Genomic DNA, 12,677 nt, shown 5'->3' on the forward strand with positions numbered 1-12,677 from the left:
AAGGCGGACTTCGTCCGGTCCCCCGACAACGCGCTCTCCGGCGGCTCCACAGTCCCAGCGCCCTTAGCCACCCCCTTGCCCTTGACGGATTTGGGCGCCATGGCGGCCAAGAAGTTTAGAGGGCTGAGGAAGGCGGATGGCGAAGCAACGACGGCGGGCGACGGCGGAAGCTTAGGAAGGAAGGAAGAGAGGAAACGGTGGCTCTGAGATTGGAAAAGGCACGAGGAAAGAGGAGAAAGTGAGCAGCGCGCCCGCGGTTATTCCTTTTTTATGGGGGAAAACACGGGCCGCCTCTTTTCACATTAACTGTGGTGTGACGCATGCCCGCGGGAACCAACCCCACGCATGCTGCCCACATTACATGCACCTCCCCACGCCGCGCCACGCGCGGGAGTTGTGGGAAGCGCAGCGCGCAAAGAACCTTACCGCGGTAAAAATCGCCCCGCCTGCCCGCGCACCGTTTTTGGGCCTAGCCCAACAACGCGTTGCGCTTATGTGTGGCCCAGGCCCGGGGGCTCTTGTCGGTGTACAAAAAGAGGGGTACACTTTTTGTACCCCTATAACTGTGCACGGGCAGTCTGAGCCATGGGCATCACCACACCAAGCAAGGCAAGGGAGGTGAGCCATGGTAAGACCGAAGCTCAAGAGAACTAGAACGACGCCAAGGCCAAGACCACGAAGAGCAAAGGGGATGAAGCGGACTCCCCCAGCAAGATCCTTGCCGGGAGACAGTTCTAGCAGCCCCGGCAAGACCCTTGCCGCGGCGACTCATCCCGCGCCTACGGAGCAAATCACCCTTGAGTCCACTGCCCCCAAAGGGCAAGGATTCGGGAGACATCCCCGTGACGGCATGCAGATCTTTGTGAGGACATTCAAGATCAGATACGCACTAAGGAGACGACAAACCTTGGCGGGATCCCAGCCGAGGAAGACCACAAGACCCCCGGCAAGCGCCTTGCCGGGGATGACAGCAGGTGCCTAGGCAAGACCCTTGCCGGGGCCCCGGCAAGGCCCTTCCCGAGGACACCCACGGGGCCACCATCAGGCCCACGCTGACTAAACCTCCACCACCGCATGCATGCAGCTGCCGACCCAACCAGCTGGGCAGGCACCTATGTGGCGGCATGCAGATCTTCGTGAAGACCCACCACTACACCACCTCAGCTGCCTGCCTACCTACATGGCATTACAGGCGTCGCTAGCCAGGACGCGTGTCGACACAAGAAGGAGGGGCGACGAACGAGATAGATCTCTCCCCCGTCCCCAATAAAGCAAGGACACCTAAGCAAGACGCATTAAATGCGCCTTGTCATGTAATGCGAGGGATAACCTCGCATCACTGTACCCTTTCCACCTCCTGTGTGCCACTGTGGCAACCCCTTGTTCTATAAAAGGAGGCCCGAGGCGACCAGGGGAAGGATTCGGCTTTTTGGAGCTCCTCACGCCCCATAGCTAGCTGAAGAACACAGATATACAATCCACCAAAGCAGGAGTAGGGTTTTACGCATCCTCGCGGCCCGAACCTGGATAAACGAACCGTGTGCTATCTGTTTGATCCGCTCTTCTCACGACCCCACGCCCCGCTAACCACAGTAGGGATTCTTGTGATCCCATAGGTGTCGTTCCCACCGACACATGTGATGTTTATCTTTTATGCATCTTATTTTGCTTAGTACGGCGGTAGAATTATAAGATGATCTCTCACTAAATTTCAAGGTATAGGTGTTCTCCCTGAGTATGCATCGTTGCTACAGTTCGTCGTGCTGAGACACCACGTGATGATCGGGTGTGATAAGCTCTACGTTCACATATAGAGGGTGCAAGCCAGTTTTGAATAAGCAGAATACTCAGGTTATACTTGACGAGCCTAGCATATGCAGATATGGCCTCGAAACACTGAGACCAAAAGGTCAAGCTTGAATCATATAGTAGATATGATCAACATAGTGATGTTCACCATTGAAAAATTCTCCATCTCACGTGATGATCGGACATGGTCTAATTGATATGGATCACATGATCATTTAGATGACTAGAGGGATGTCTATCTAAGTGGGAGTTCTTAAGTAATATGATTAATTGAACTTTAATTTATCATGAACTTAGTACATGATAGTATTTTGCATGTCTTTGTTGTTGTGGATAAATGGATCATGCTTCTGTTCCTTTGAATTTTAATGCGTTCCTAGAGAAAGCTAAGTTGAAAGATGATGGTAGCAACTACACGGACTGGTTCCATAACTTGAGGATTATCCTCATTGCTGCATAGAAGAATTACGTCCTGGAAGCACCGCTAGGTGCAAAGCCCGCTGCAGGAGCAACACCGGATGTTATGAACGTCTGGCAAAGCAAAGCTGATGACTACTCGATAGTTCAGTGTGCCATGCTTTATGGCTTAGAATCGGGACTTCAATGATGTTTTGAACGTCAAGGATCTTATGAGATGTTCCAGGATTTGAAGTTAATATTTCAAGCAAATGCCCGGATTGAGAGATATGAAGTCTCTAATAAGTTCTATAGCTGCAAGATGGAGGAGAATAGTTCTGTCAGTGAACATACACTCAGAATGTCTGTGTACCACAACCACTTGACTCAACTAGGAGTTAATCTTCCCGATGATAGTGTCATTGACAGAGTTCTTCAATCACTGCCACCAAGGTAAAAAAGCTTCGTGATGAACTATAATATGCAAGGGATGGATAAGAAAATTCCCGAGCTCTTCGTGATGCTAAAAGCTGCGGAGGTAGAAATCAAGAAGGAGCATCAAGTGTTGATGGTCAACAAGACCACTAGTTTCAAGAAGTAGGGCAAAGGGAAGAAGGGGAACTTCAAGAAGAATGGCAAGCAAGTTGCTGCTCAAGTGAAGAAACCCAAGTATGGACCTAAGCCTGAGACTGAGTGCTTCTACTACAAAGGGACTAGTCACTAGAAGCGGAACTGCCCCAAGTATTTGGCGGATAAGAAGGAAGGCAAAGTCAAAGGTATATTTTATATACATGTCATTGATGTGTACCTTACTAATGCTCGCAGTAGTGCCTCGGTATTTCATACTGGTTCTGTTGCTCATATTTGCAACTCGAAATAGGGGCTATGGATTAAGCGGAGATTGGCTGAGGACAAGGTGACGATGCGCGTGGGAAATGGTTCCAAAGTCGATGTGATCGTGGTCGGCACGCTACCTCTACATCTACCTTCGGGATTAGTATTAGACCTGAATAATTGTTATTTGGTGCCAGCGTTGATGAAAGTGCAACTATCCCTGAGTGGTTTTGGTAATTCCTAACAACATATAGCTCACTGAGCTAATGCTATTTCCAGATAAATATTTCAGGAAAGCTCAATGCTTGGCATGGCATGGATTAGAAATGTAGACCCCTCAAAATGCTAAGGGCAAAAGATTGGCTCAAGCTCTAAACCTCAAGACTCTACATTTTACTTATAGTGATCCAAGATCACATTGAATCCATAGGAAAAGCCAATACTATTAAAAGGGGATGAGGTGTTGCTTAATGGGTTGCTTGCTCAAAATGCTTAGTGACATGCTCCAAAAACCCCCAACTACTTTCTCATATCCACATATGTCCCAAACCAAAAGTCAAAGTCGGCCCCACCGAAATTTTCTATCCGGCGCCACCGAGTTCATTTGACATAGCCACTGCCACAAACCCTAGTCACTTCGGTCTCACCGAGAGGGATTTCGGTCTCACTGAGATGGGATTGCAAACTCTCGGTTTCCCTTCGTAACGTTTCGGTGCAACCGAGATGAGTGATCGATCCTACTGAGTTCACAATACAAACTCTCTGTTTCCCCTTCGTAACGTTTCGGTCTCACCGAGATGAGCGAATCGGTCCCACCGAGGTTGCCTGACCAACTCTCTGGTTAGCTTATTACCAAAATCGGTCCCATCGAGTTTGTGTAATCGGTCTTACCGAGATTATGTTATGCCCTAACCCTAATGAAATTAGTCCCACTGAGTTGACATGTCGGTCCCACCAAAAAGCCTAACGTTCACATTTTGAACTAAATCGGTGTGACCGAGTTGCATTATTCGGTCCCAACGAGTTAGGTGATTTGTGTGTAACGGTTAGATTTTGTGTGGAGGCTATATATACCCCTCCACCCACTCTTCATTCGTGGAGAGAGCCTTCAGAACATGCCTACACTTCCAACATTCATTTTATGAGAGAGAATCACCTACTCATGTGTTGAGACCAAGATATTCCATTCCAACCATATGAATCTTGATCTCTAGCCTTCTCCAAGTTGCTTTCCACTCAAATCATCTTTCCACCAAATCCAAATCAGTGAGAGGTAGTTGAGTGTTGGGGAGACTATCATTTGAAGCACAAGAGCAAGGAGTTCATCATCAGCACACCATTTATTACCATTTGGAGAGTGGTGTATCCTAGATTGGTTAGGTGTCACTTGGGAGCCTCTGACAAGATTGTGGAGTTGAACCAAGGAGTTTGTACGGGCAAGGAGATCGCCTACTTCATGAAGATCTACCCTAGTGAGGCAAGTCCTTCGTGGGCGATGGCCATGGTGGGATAGACAAGGTTGCTTGTTTGTGGACCCTTCGTGGGTGGAGCCCCCCGTGGACTCGCGCAACCGTTACCCTCCGTGGGTTGAAGTCTCCATCAACGTGGATGTACGATAGCACCACCTATCAAAAGCATGCCAAAAATCTCCATGTCTACATTGCGTTTGCTCGCTCAAAACTCCTCCCTTTACCTTCATGTGCAATGTTTTACATTCCGCTGCTATACTCTTAGACTTGCATGTGTATGTTGATTGCTTGACTAGGGCTAAGTTGCTAAAATCTGCCAAGACTTAAAGTTGGGAGAATGCTATATTTTTTTGGTCAAGTAGTCTAATCACCCCCCTCTAGACATACTTTTGATCCTACAGTTAAGCATGAACATTATATCTAGATCTTGTTTGATGCGAGACGGTTATTCTTTTAAATCAGAGAATAATGGTAGTTCTATTTATATGAGTAATATCTTTTATGGTCATGCACACTTGATTAGTGGTCTATTTTTATTGAATCTCGATAGTTGTGATACACATATTCATGGTATTGAATCCAAAAGATATAAGTTTAATAATGATAGTGCAACTTATTTGTGGCACTGCCGTTTAGGTCACACTGGTGTAAAGCGCATGAAGAAACTCCATGCTAATGGGCTTTTGGAATCACTTGATCATGAATCACTTGATGCTTGCGAACCATGCCTCATGGGCAAGATGACTAAGACAACGTTCTCCGAAACAATGGAATGAGCAACAAACTTATTGGAAATAATACATACTGATGTATGCGGTCCGATGAGTGTTGATGCTCGTGGTGGGTATCGTTATTTTCTAACCTTCATAGATGATTTGAGCAGATATGGGTATGTCTACTTGATGAACATAAGTCTAAAACATTTGAAAAGTTCAAAGAATTACAGAGTGAAGTGGAAAATCATCGTAACAAGAAAATTAAGTTTCTAAAACTTGATCGTGGAGGTGACTATTTGAGTTATGAGTTTGGTCTTCAATTGAAACAATGCGGAATAGTTTCGCAACTCACGCCACTTAGAACACCACAGCGTAACGGTGTGTCCGAACGTCGTAACCGCACTTTATTAGATATGGTGCAATCTATGATGTCTCTTACTGATTTACCGCTATCGTTTTGGGGTTATGCTTTAGAGACGGCTGCATTCACGTTAAATAGGGCACCATCGAAATCCATTGAGATGACACCATATGAACTGTGGTTTGGCAAGAAACCCAAGTTGTCGTTTCTTTAAGTTTGGGGCTGCGATGCTTATGGGAAATAGCATCAACCTGATAAGCTCGAACCCAAATCAGAGAAATTTGTCTTCATAGAATACCCAAAGGAGACTGTTGGGTATACCTTCAATCACAGATCGGAAGGCAAGATATTTGTTGCTAAGAATGGATCCTTTCTAGAGAAGGAGTTTCTCTCGAAAGAAGTGAGCGGGAGGAAAGTAGAACTTGATGAGGTAACTGTACCTGCTCTCTTATTGGAAAGTAGTTCATCACAGAAACCGGTTCCTGTGACGCCTACACCAACTAGTGAGGAAGCTAATGATGATGATCATGAAATTTCTGATCAAGTTACTACCAAACCTCGTAGGTCAACCAGAGTAAGATCCCCACCAGAGTGGTACGGTAATCCTGTTCTGGAGGTCATGTTACTTGACCATGACGAACCTACGAACTATGAAGAAGCAATGATGAGCCCAGATTCCGCAAAATGGCTTGTGTAACATCCCAAATTTTCAATTTGGAATGTTATACACTAGATCATCATTGCATATCATATTTATTGCATTTTGGTTGATCCTAGAAATTTCACGCAACTCAAGGACCCTCGGAGAGAGTTGGGGATTTCGTTATTTTCATATTTGAGTTGTCTCAAATTTTGAAAATAGCATCATTTGATTTTATTTATCTTATCTTCAATTATTTCTATTATAAAAATATGAGAGAGGGAATAAAATGACTTTTCCAAAATAAAGAAATATTGAGGATTTAATAAAAAATCATATAAGATTTTATTTTGGTTTTATTAGCTATTTTATTTGAATTTAGAAAAAATGAGCGTTTTTCAAAATTGCATTTAGGCCCCAAATAAATTTTCATCTTGTGCGGCTTGATTTTAGAAGCCGGGGAAAATTTATTTCAGGATTTTTGGAGTCCGTTTAGTACTCCTTTTGTTTTTTTCTGAGCGTAACTATTTATTAAAAAAACGCAACCGACCTACGGGCCGTGTCCGACCCGGACACTAGGCCCGTCCAGGCTTTATAAGCCGGGGAGCCCAGCCCGGGATCTCCCAAAACCCTAGCGCCCAGCCCCCGCCGCCCTAGCGCCGACCGCCGCCTAGCGCCGCCCCGCGCCGCCGCCGCCCGCCGCCACCGCTGGAGCACCGCCGCCGCCCGCCGGTTTAGTCGCCGGAGGTAGACCTCGCTGACGCCGGTTTTTCCCGAAAAACCGTTCGGTTTTTCCGATTGTTTTGTTCGTTTTTTTAGTTTCGGTTTTTTAAATAGATCGGTTTTTTGGTTTATTTAATTAGCGGGCGTTCGTCCGTTCGTTCGTTTTAACGAACGTTCGTCGTTTTTCTTTTTCTTGGATTAAATCCGTGATTTTTCTGATCGCGATTTCTGATCCGATTTTCGTTTTAGTCTAACTTTTCGCTCGTTTATCGGAATCAGGCGATTCAAGCGCCTCGAATTTCGTCTCGAGACCCTCTTTCCGATTAACCAACTTAAACAAGTTTTTGCCACTGTAAAAATTTCCTTAGATCCAGAATAGTAAACGAAGCATGTTTCTTTTGCCGTTTGTCTTTCGTTGCTTTGACCGATTTGACTCTTTTTGCCAACCAGAGTTCTTAAGTTGAACTTTCTGGTTAGATCTCTTATTTGAGTTTTACTTGTGCATTAGTGAGTACTTATTGTATGCTTGTTTGTTTGCGATAGAGTACCCGGAGTGCGTCGCTTGCTACTTCGAATCGCTAGGTTTCCCGGATCATCAGCAAGGCAAGTAACACTTTGATCATGCTTTCCCACTACCCAGTTTTATTGCATTAGATCAATCCTCACACATTGCATGATGGGGATCTAATTAAATTGTGGGTTTGGGAAGTAGTTGAGGTAGTACCTATTACCTGTTTATTATCAAACCTTTGGGGGTTACTTCTACGTTTGCTTATTATGCCATGCTATGCTAGTAGACGTGGATTGGGTGAGTGTATCCATGATAGATGTGAGATTGTTAATTAATGGTTTACTTAAGGTGGCAACTTAAACACACATCTGGGTGGATTGAGGTACCTGGGTATTCCAGGATTGCCTGTTTTCTTTATGGACCGCCACCCAGGCTCAAAGGGATCATGAGATTATTCATGCTAGAAACTTCCGTGTGCAGCAACAAGCTATTATGGGCTCTAGCATAGTTGATTAAGTTGTGCGAACTCTTACAGTTGTAGACTAGCAGATGTAGGGGAAATTAGGTGTAACGGTCTACCCGATCGTAAGGTGCTAGCGCTTCTGAAAGACTATGTCTCGGTCATCCGTCTTCTCAAACACCATGCAGTGCGAGAAACCAAACGGAGGCGATCGAGTCTTGTGGGGAAAAGTGCGCAAACCTCTGCAGAGTGTATAAACTAATCATGATTAGCCATGTCCCCGGTTATGGACATCTTGAGTATCTAGTACCTGGATTATCATGTGAATCTCAACATGTTACTCTAAAATTTAATTTGTTGGGTTTTGTTTAATGATGATGCTTAATTGGGATTGAGAATGCTGTCAACCATTCTCAATGTTTAACAACTACCATGATAGTTAAATAAAATTTATTCCTTTGCAGTAGGGAAAAATTGGCTTTACGCAAAACTGTAACCATAGAGCTTTCCACCAGCCAAATATGCATATATAATAGCTGTTTCATTCCATTACTCTCTATGTGTTACTTTGCCAGCATATTCCATGTGCTGACCCATTTCGGGCTACAACGTTTAATGTTGCAGACTTTTCAGACGACGATTAAGGAGTTTTTAGGTCATGGTTCTATACTCAGTGATGCCGTTGGAGTTGATGGACTCACTTATCTTCCAAGCCTTCCACTGTTATCGTTATTAGATGGCCTTAAGCCATATTTATTGTTCTCCTTTGAGACACTCGATGTAATAAGTGTGTGATTGCTACTCTGTTATAAATCCTTCAAGTACTATGTGGTGTCAGCATTACTGATCCAGGGATGACACCGGAGCATGGAGATTGGACCGTTTGAGGTCTGGTCGCTACAAGATGGTATCAGAGCACACGCTGACTATAGGACACGACCACTAAGCTAAAGACCTAGATCACTACTCACTCTCTTCTCTTTCTGTCTTCTCATCTTTTCTACTCTTTTAGGAATGGCGGATGCAAGGAACAAGTTCACTCAACCAGATGAAGATACACCCTTTGGACGTCATTTGAATGAAGTCACTAGATATCTGAACATAGGAGTACCAAGCTTCACCGGAACCTACAACGCCACTTTACCTGAAGAAGAGCGCTGGATGATTCAAGTTCAAGTTCCAGGAAGGACGTTCATGCCAGTCACTGAGCCCATAGAGTCTTCTTTTGATGCACCAACTTGGAGTCTAGGAAAGAGCATGGCAGCTCACATCGCCTGGGACACATTGGAGAAGTCTACCGCAATGATCTCAAGGATACTATTTACCAGATTTGTGGGCGCCGAGATGAGCACTAGGAGATGATCGGCACCAGGAAGGATAGGTCAATAGCAGCTTTTATCCAGGAGTTAAACCAGCACATTCGACATCAGGAGAACCAGATGTGCGCCGACATGATATATCTGAAGAAGGCAAAGACAAGAATCAACGAACTGGAGGAAGAACTCAAGGCTACTCGTGAAGATTATGAAGAGGAAATTGAAGTATTAGTGGATAAGAATGCCGACCTAACAATGAAGATTGGAATATTTATGCGAGGCCCTAGACCAGTAGCAGAAGACGAAGAACCCAAGGAGATTCGCCCGGAAGACTACATCATCATCGACGACACCGACTCGGATCCAGATGATAGCGATGATGACTATGTTGATGAAGCTGGAGCAGATATCATGGAGTCTGCAACCGAAGAATATTTCTACTAGACCACCTCATCAGTAGTAGTAGTCCACCATGTAAATATAGAAGTCCAAGCACTTTTGTGATAGTTTGATCGATTGTATGCCCTTGTTTGATTGATTGAATGAAGTGAATTGTTTGATTTTGCCTCATGTGCATATGGGTAGTGTTTTCTCTTTAGACCCCTCTCCATTCTTAAATCTCATCTTTTCTAAAACCTCAGATGCCTCCGAGACGTGACCCTGGATTTACCTTCCCACCAGAGCTCACCCAGTTGATCCAGCAGCAGAACACATTGATGCAGTTGTTAGTCCAGAATCAGAATCAGGGGAACAACAACAACAACCCACCACCACCACCTGTTGATCACTTAGCCCGTTTTCTTAGGTTGAATCCGCCGGTGTTTTCCAGAAGCACCGAGCCGATAGTAGCAGGCGATTGGCTCCGCAAGACAGCAAGGGAGTTGACCACAGGAGGATGCACGGATGCGGAGAAGGTGAAGTTTGCCGCACATCAGCTTGAAGGACCAGCAGCATCATGGTGGAAGAATTTCACAGTCACTTTCCCTGTCGACACTGTCACGTGGGACCAGTTCCAGCAGGCTTTTCGAACTGCCCATGTTTCAGCAGGAGCTATGGCCATGAAGAAGCGAGAGTTTCGCAACTTACACTAAGGAGGACAGACAGTTGGCCAGTATGTAGAGGATTTTAGTAAGCTAGCACGTTATGCCCCAGATGACGTTGCAACTGATGCAGCAAAGCAGGAAAAGTTTCTAGAAGGACTGAATGATGAGTTGAGCATGCAGTTGATGGTAGCCACCTTCAACAGCTACTAGGAGTTGGTAGATCGTGCTCTCATGATTGAAGGGAAGCAGCAGTAGATTGAGAACCGCAAGCGGAAGTATGGACAAGGGAAGCACACTTCAGGAGCTCAGCAGAAGCCACGTTTTACCCCTAGACCGGGAGGACATTTCCAGCATACTCATGGAGGAGGTAGCTCGCACAATCACAATGGCACCAAAAATGGTAATGGGAATGGAGGAAGCAATGGCTAGAACCGTGAAGGAAATATGCCCTAGAGGCAATAATAAAGTTATTATTTATTTCCTTATATCATGATAAATGTTTATTATTCATGCTATAATTGTATTAACCGGAAACGTAATACTTGTGTGAATACATAGACAAACAAAGTGTCACTAGTATGCCTCTACTTTACTAGCTCGTTAATCGAAGATGATTATGTTTCCTAACCATAGACATGAGTTGTCATTTGATTAACGGGATCACATCATTAGGAGAATGATGTGATTGACATGACCCATTCCATTAGCTTATCACCCGATCGTTTAGTATGTTTCTATTGCTTTCTTCATGACTTATACATGTTCCTATGACTATGAGATTATGCAACTCCCGTTTACCGGAGGAACACTTTGTGGGCTACCAAACGTCACAACGTAACTGGGTGATTATAAAGGTGCTCTACAGTTGTCTCCAAAGGTACATGTTGGGTTGGCGAATTTCGAGATTAGGATTTGTCGCTCCGATTGTCGGAGAGGTATCTCTGGGCCCTCTCGGTAATACACATCACTTAAGCCTTACAAGCAATGCAACTAATAAGTTAGTTGCAAGATAATGTATTATAGAACGAGTAAAGAGACTTGCCGGTAACGAGATTGAACTAGGTATTGAGATACCGACGATCGAATCTCGGGCAAGTAACATACCAATGACAAAGGGAACAACGTATGTTGTTATGCGGTCTGACCGATAAAGATCTTCGTAGAATATGTAGGCGCTAATATGAGCATCCAGGTTCCGCTATTGGTTATTTACCGGAGACGTGGCTCGGTCATGTCTACATTGTTCTCGAACCCGTAGGGTCCGCACGCTTAATGTTATGATGACAGTTTCATTATGAGTTTATATATTTTGATGTACCGAAGGTTGTTCGGAGTAGCGCACCTGCATATTTTATGAACATGATGAATAAAGTGTTTATGGAGTTCTTGGATAAGTTCGTCGTAGTGTTCATTGATGACATCCTGGTTTACTTAAAAAAATGAAGAGGAGCATAAGGAGCATTTGCGTTTGGTTCTTGGAAAGCTCAGAGAACATCAATTATATGCCAAATTTAGCAAATGTGAGTTTTGGTTGAAAGAAGTTGGATTTCTCGGACACGTTATATCTGGAGAGGGTATATCAGTAGATCCCACTAAAGTTGATACTGTGACCAAGTGGGAAGAACCAACAACAGTTGGAGAGATCCGGATTTTTCTTAGACTCGCAGGATACTACCGAAGGTTTATTGAGAATTTCTCAAAGATTGCGAAGCCTATGATTGAGTTGTTGAAGAAGGATACCAAGTTCAAATGGACTGAGGAATGTGAGGCTAGTTTTCAGGAGTTGAAGAAACATTTGGTTACCTCACCGTGTTGATTTTGCCAGACCAGACCAAGGATTATGAGGTGTATTGTGACGCTTCACGTCGAGGACTTGGAGTAGTGCTTATGCAGGAAGGAAGAGTTGTTTCATATGCCTCACGACAGCTTAAGCCCCATGAGTTGAATTATGCTATGCATGATTTGGAGTTAGCAGCCGTAGTGCATGCACTGAAGACTTGGAGACATTTTCTGATTGAAAACCATTGCGAGGTGTACATGGATCATAAGAGTTTGAAGTATATTTTCACACAGAAGGAGTTGAATCTCAGACAAAGGAGATGGTTGGAGCTCATCAAGGATTATGATGTGAAATTGCATTATCACCCCGGAAAGGCTAACATAGTAACTGACGCATTGAGCCGTAAGAGCCAAGTCAACACCTTAATGACGGGAGATTTACCAAGGGAGTTAGCCGAAAATCTTCGAGAGCTTTGTTTGGAAATAGTTCCGAGAGGCTATGTAGCAGCATTGGAGATTCAGCCTACGTTGATGGATAGGATCAGAGAAGCCCAAAAGACTGATAAGGACATTGCCGAGATAAAGGAGAAAATGAGCAAAGGAAAAGCTAAGGGATTTCG

This window comes from Triticum urartu, chromosome 2A, assembly GCF_056163025.1.
Source record: "Triticum urartu cultivar PI428250 chromosome 2A, HENAU_Tu73, whole genome shotgun sequence".
Classification (NCBI taxonomy): Eukaryota; Viridiplantae; Streptophyta; class Magnoliopsida; order Poales; family Poaceae; genus Triticum; species Triticum urartu.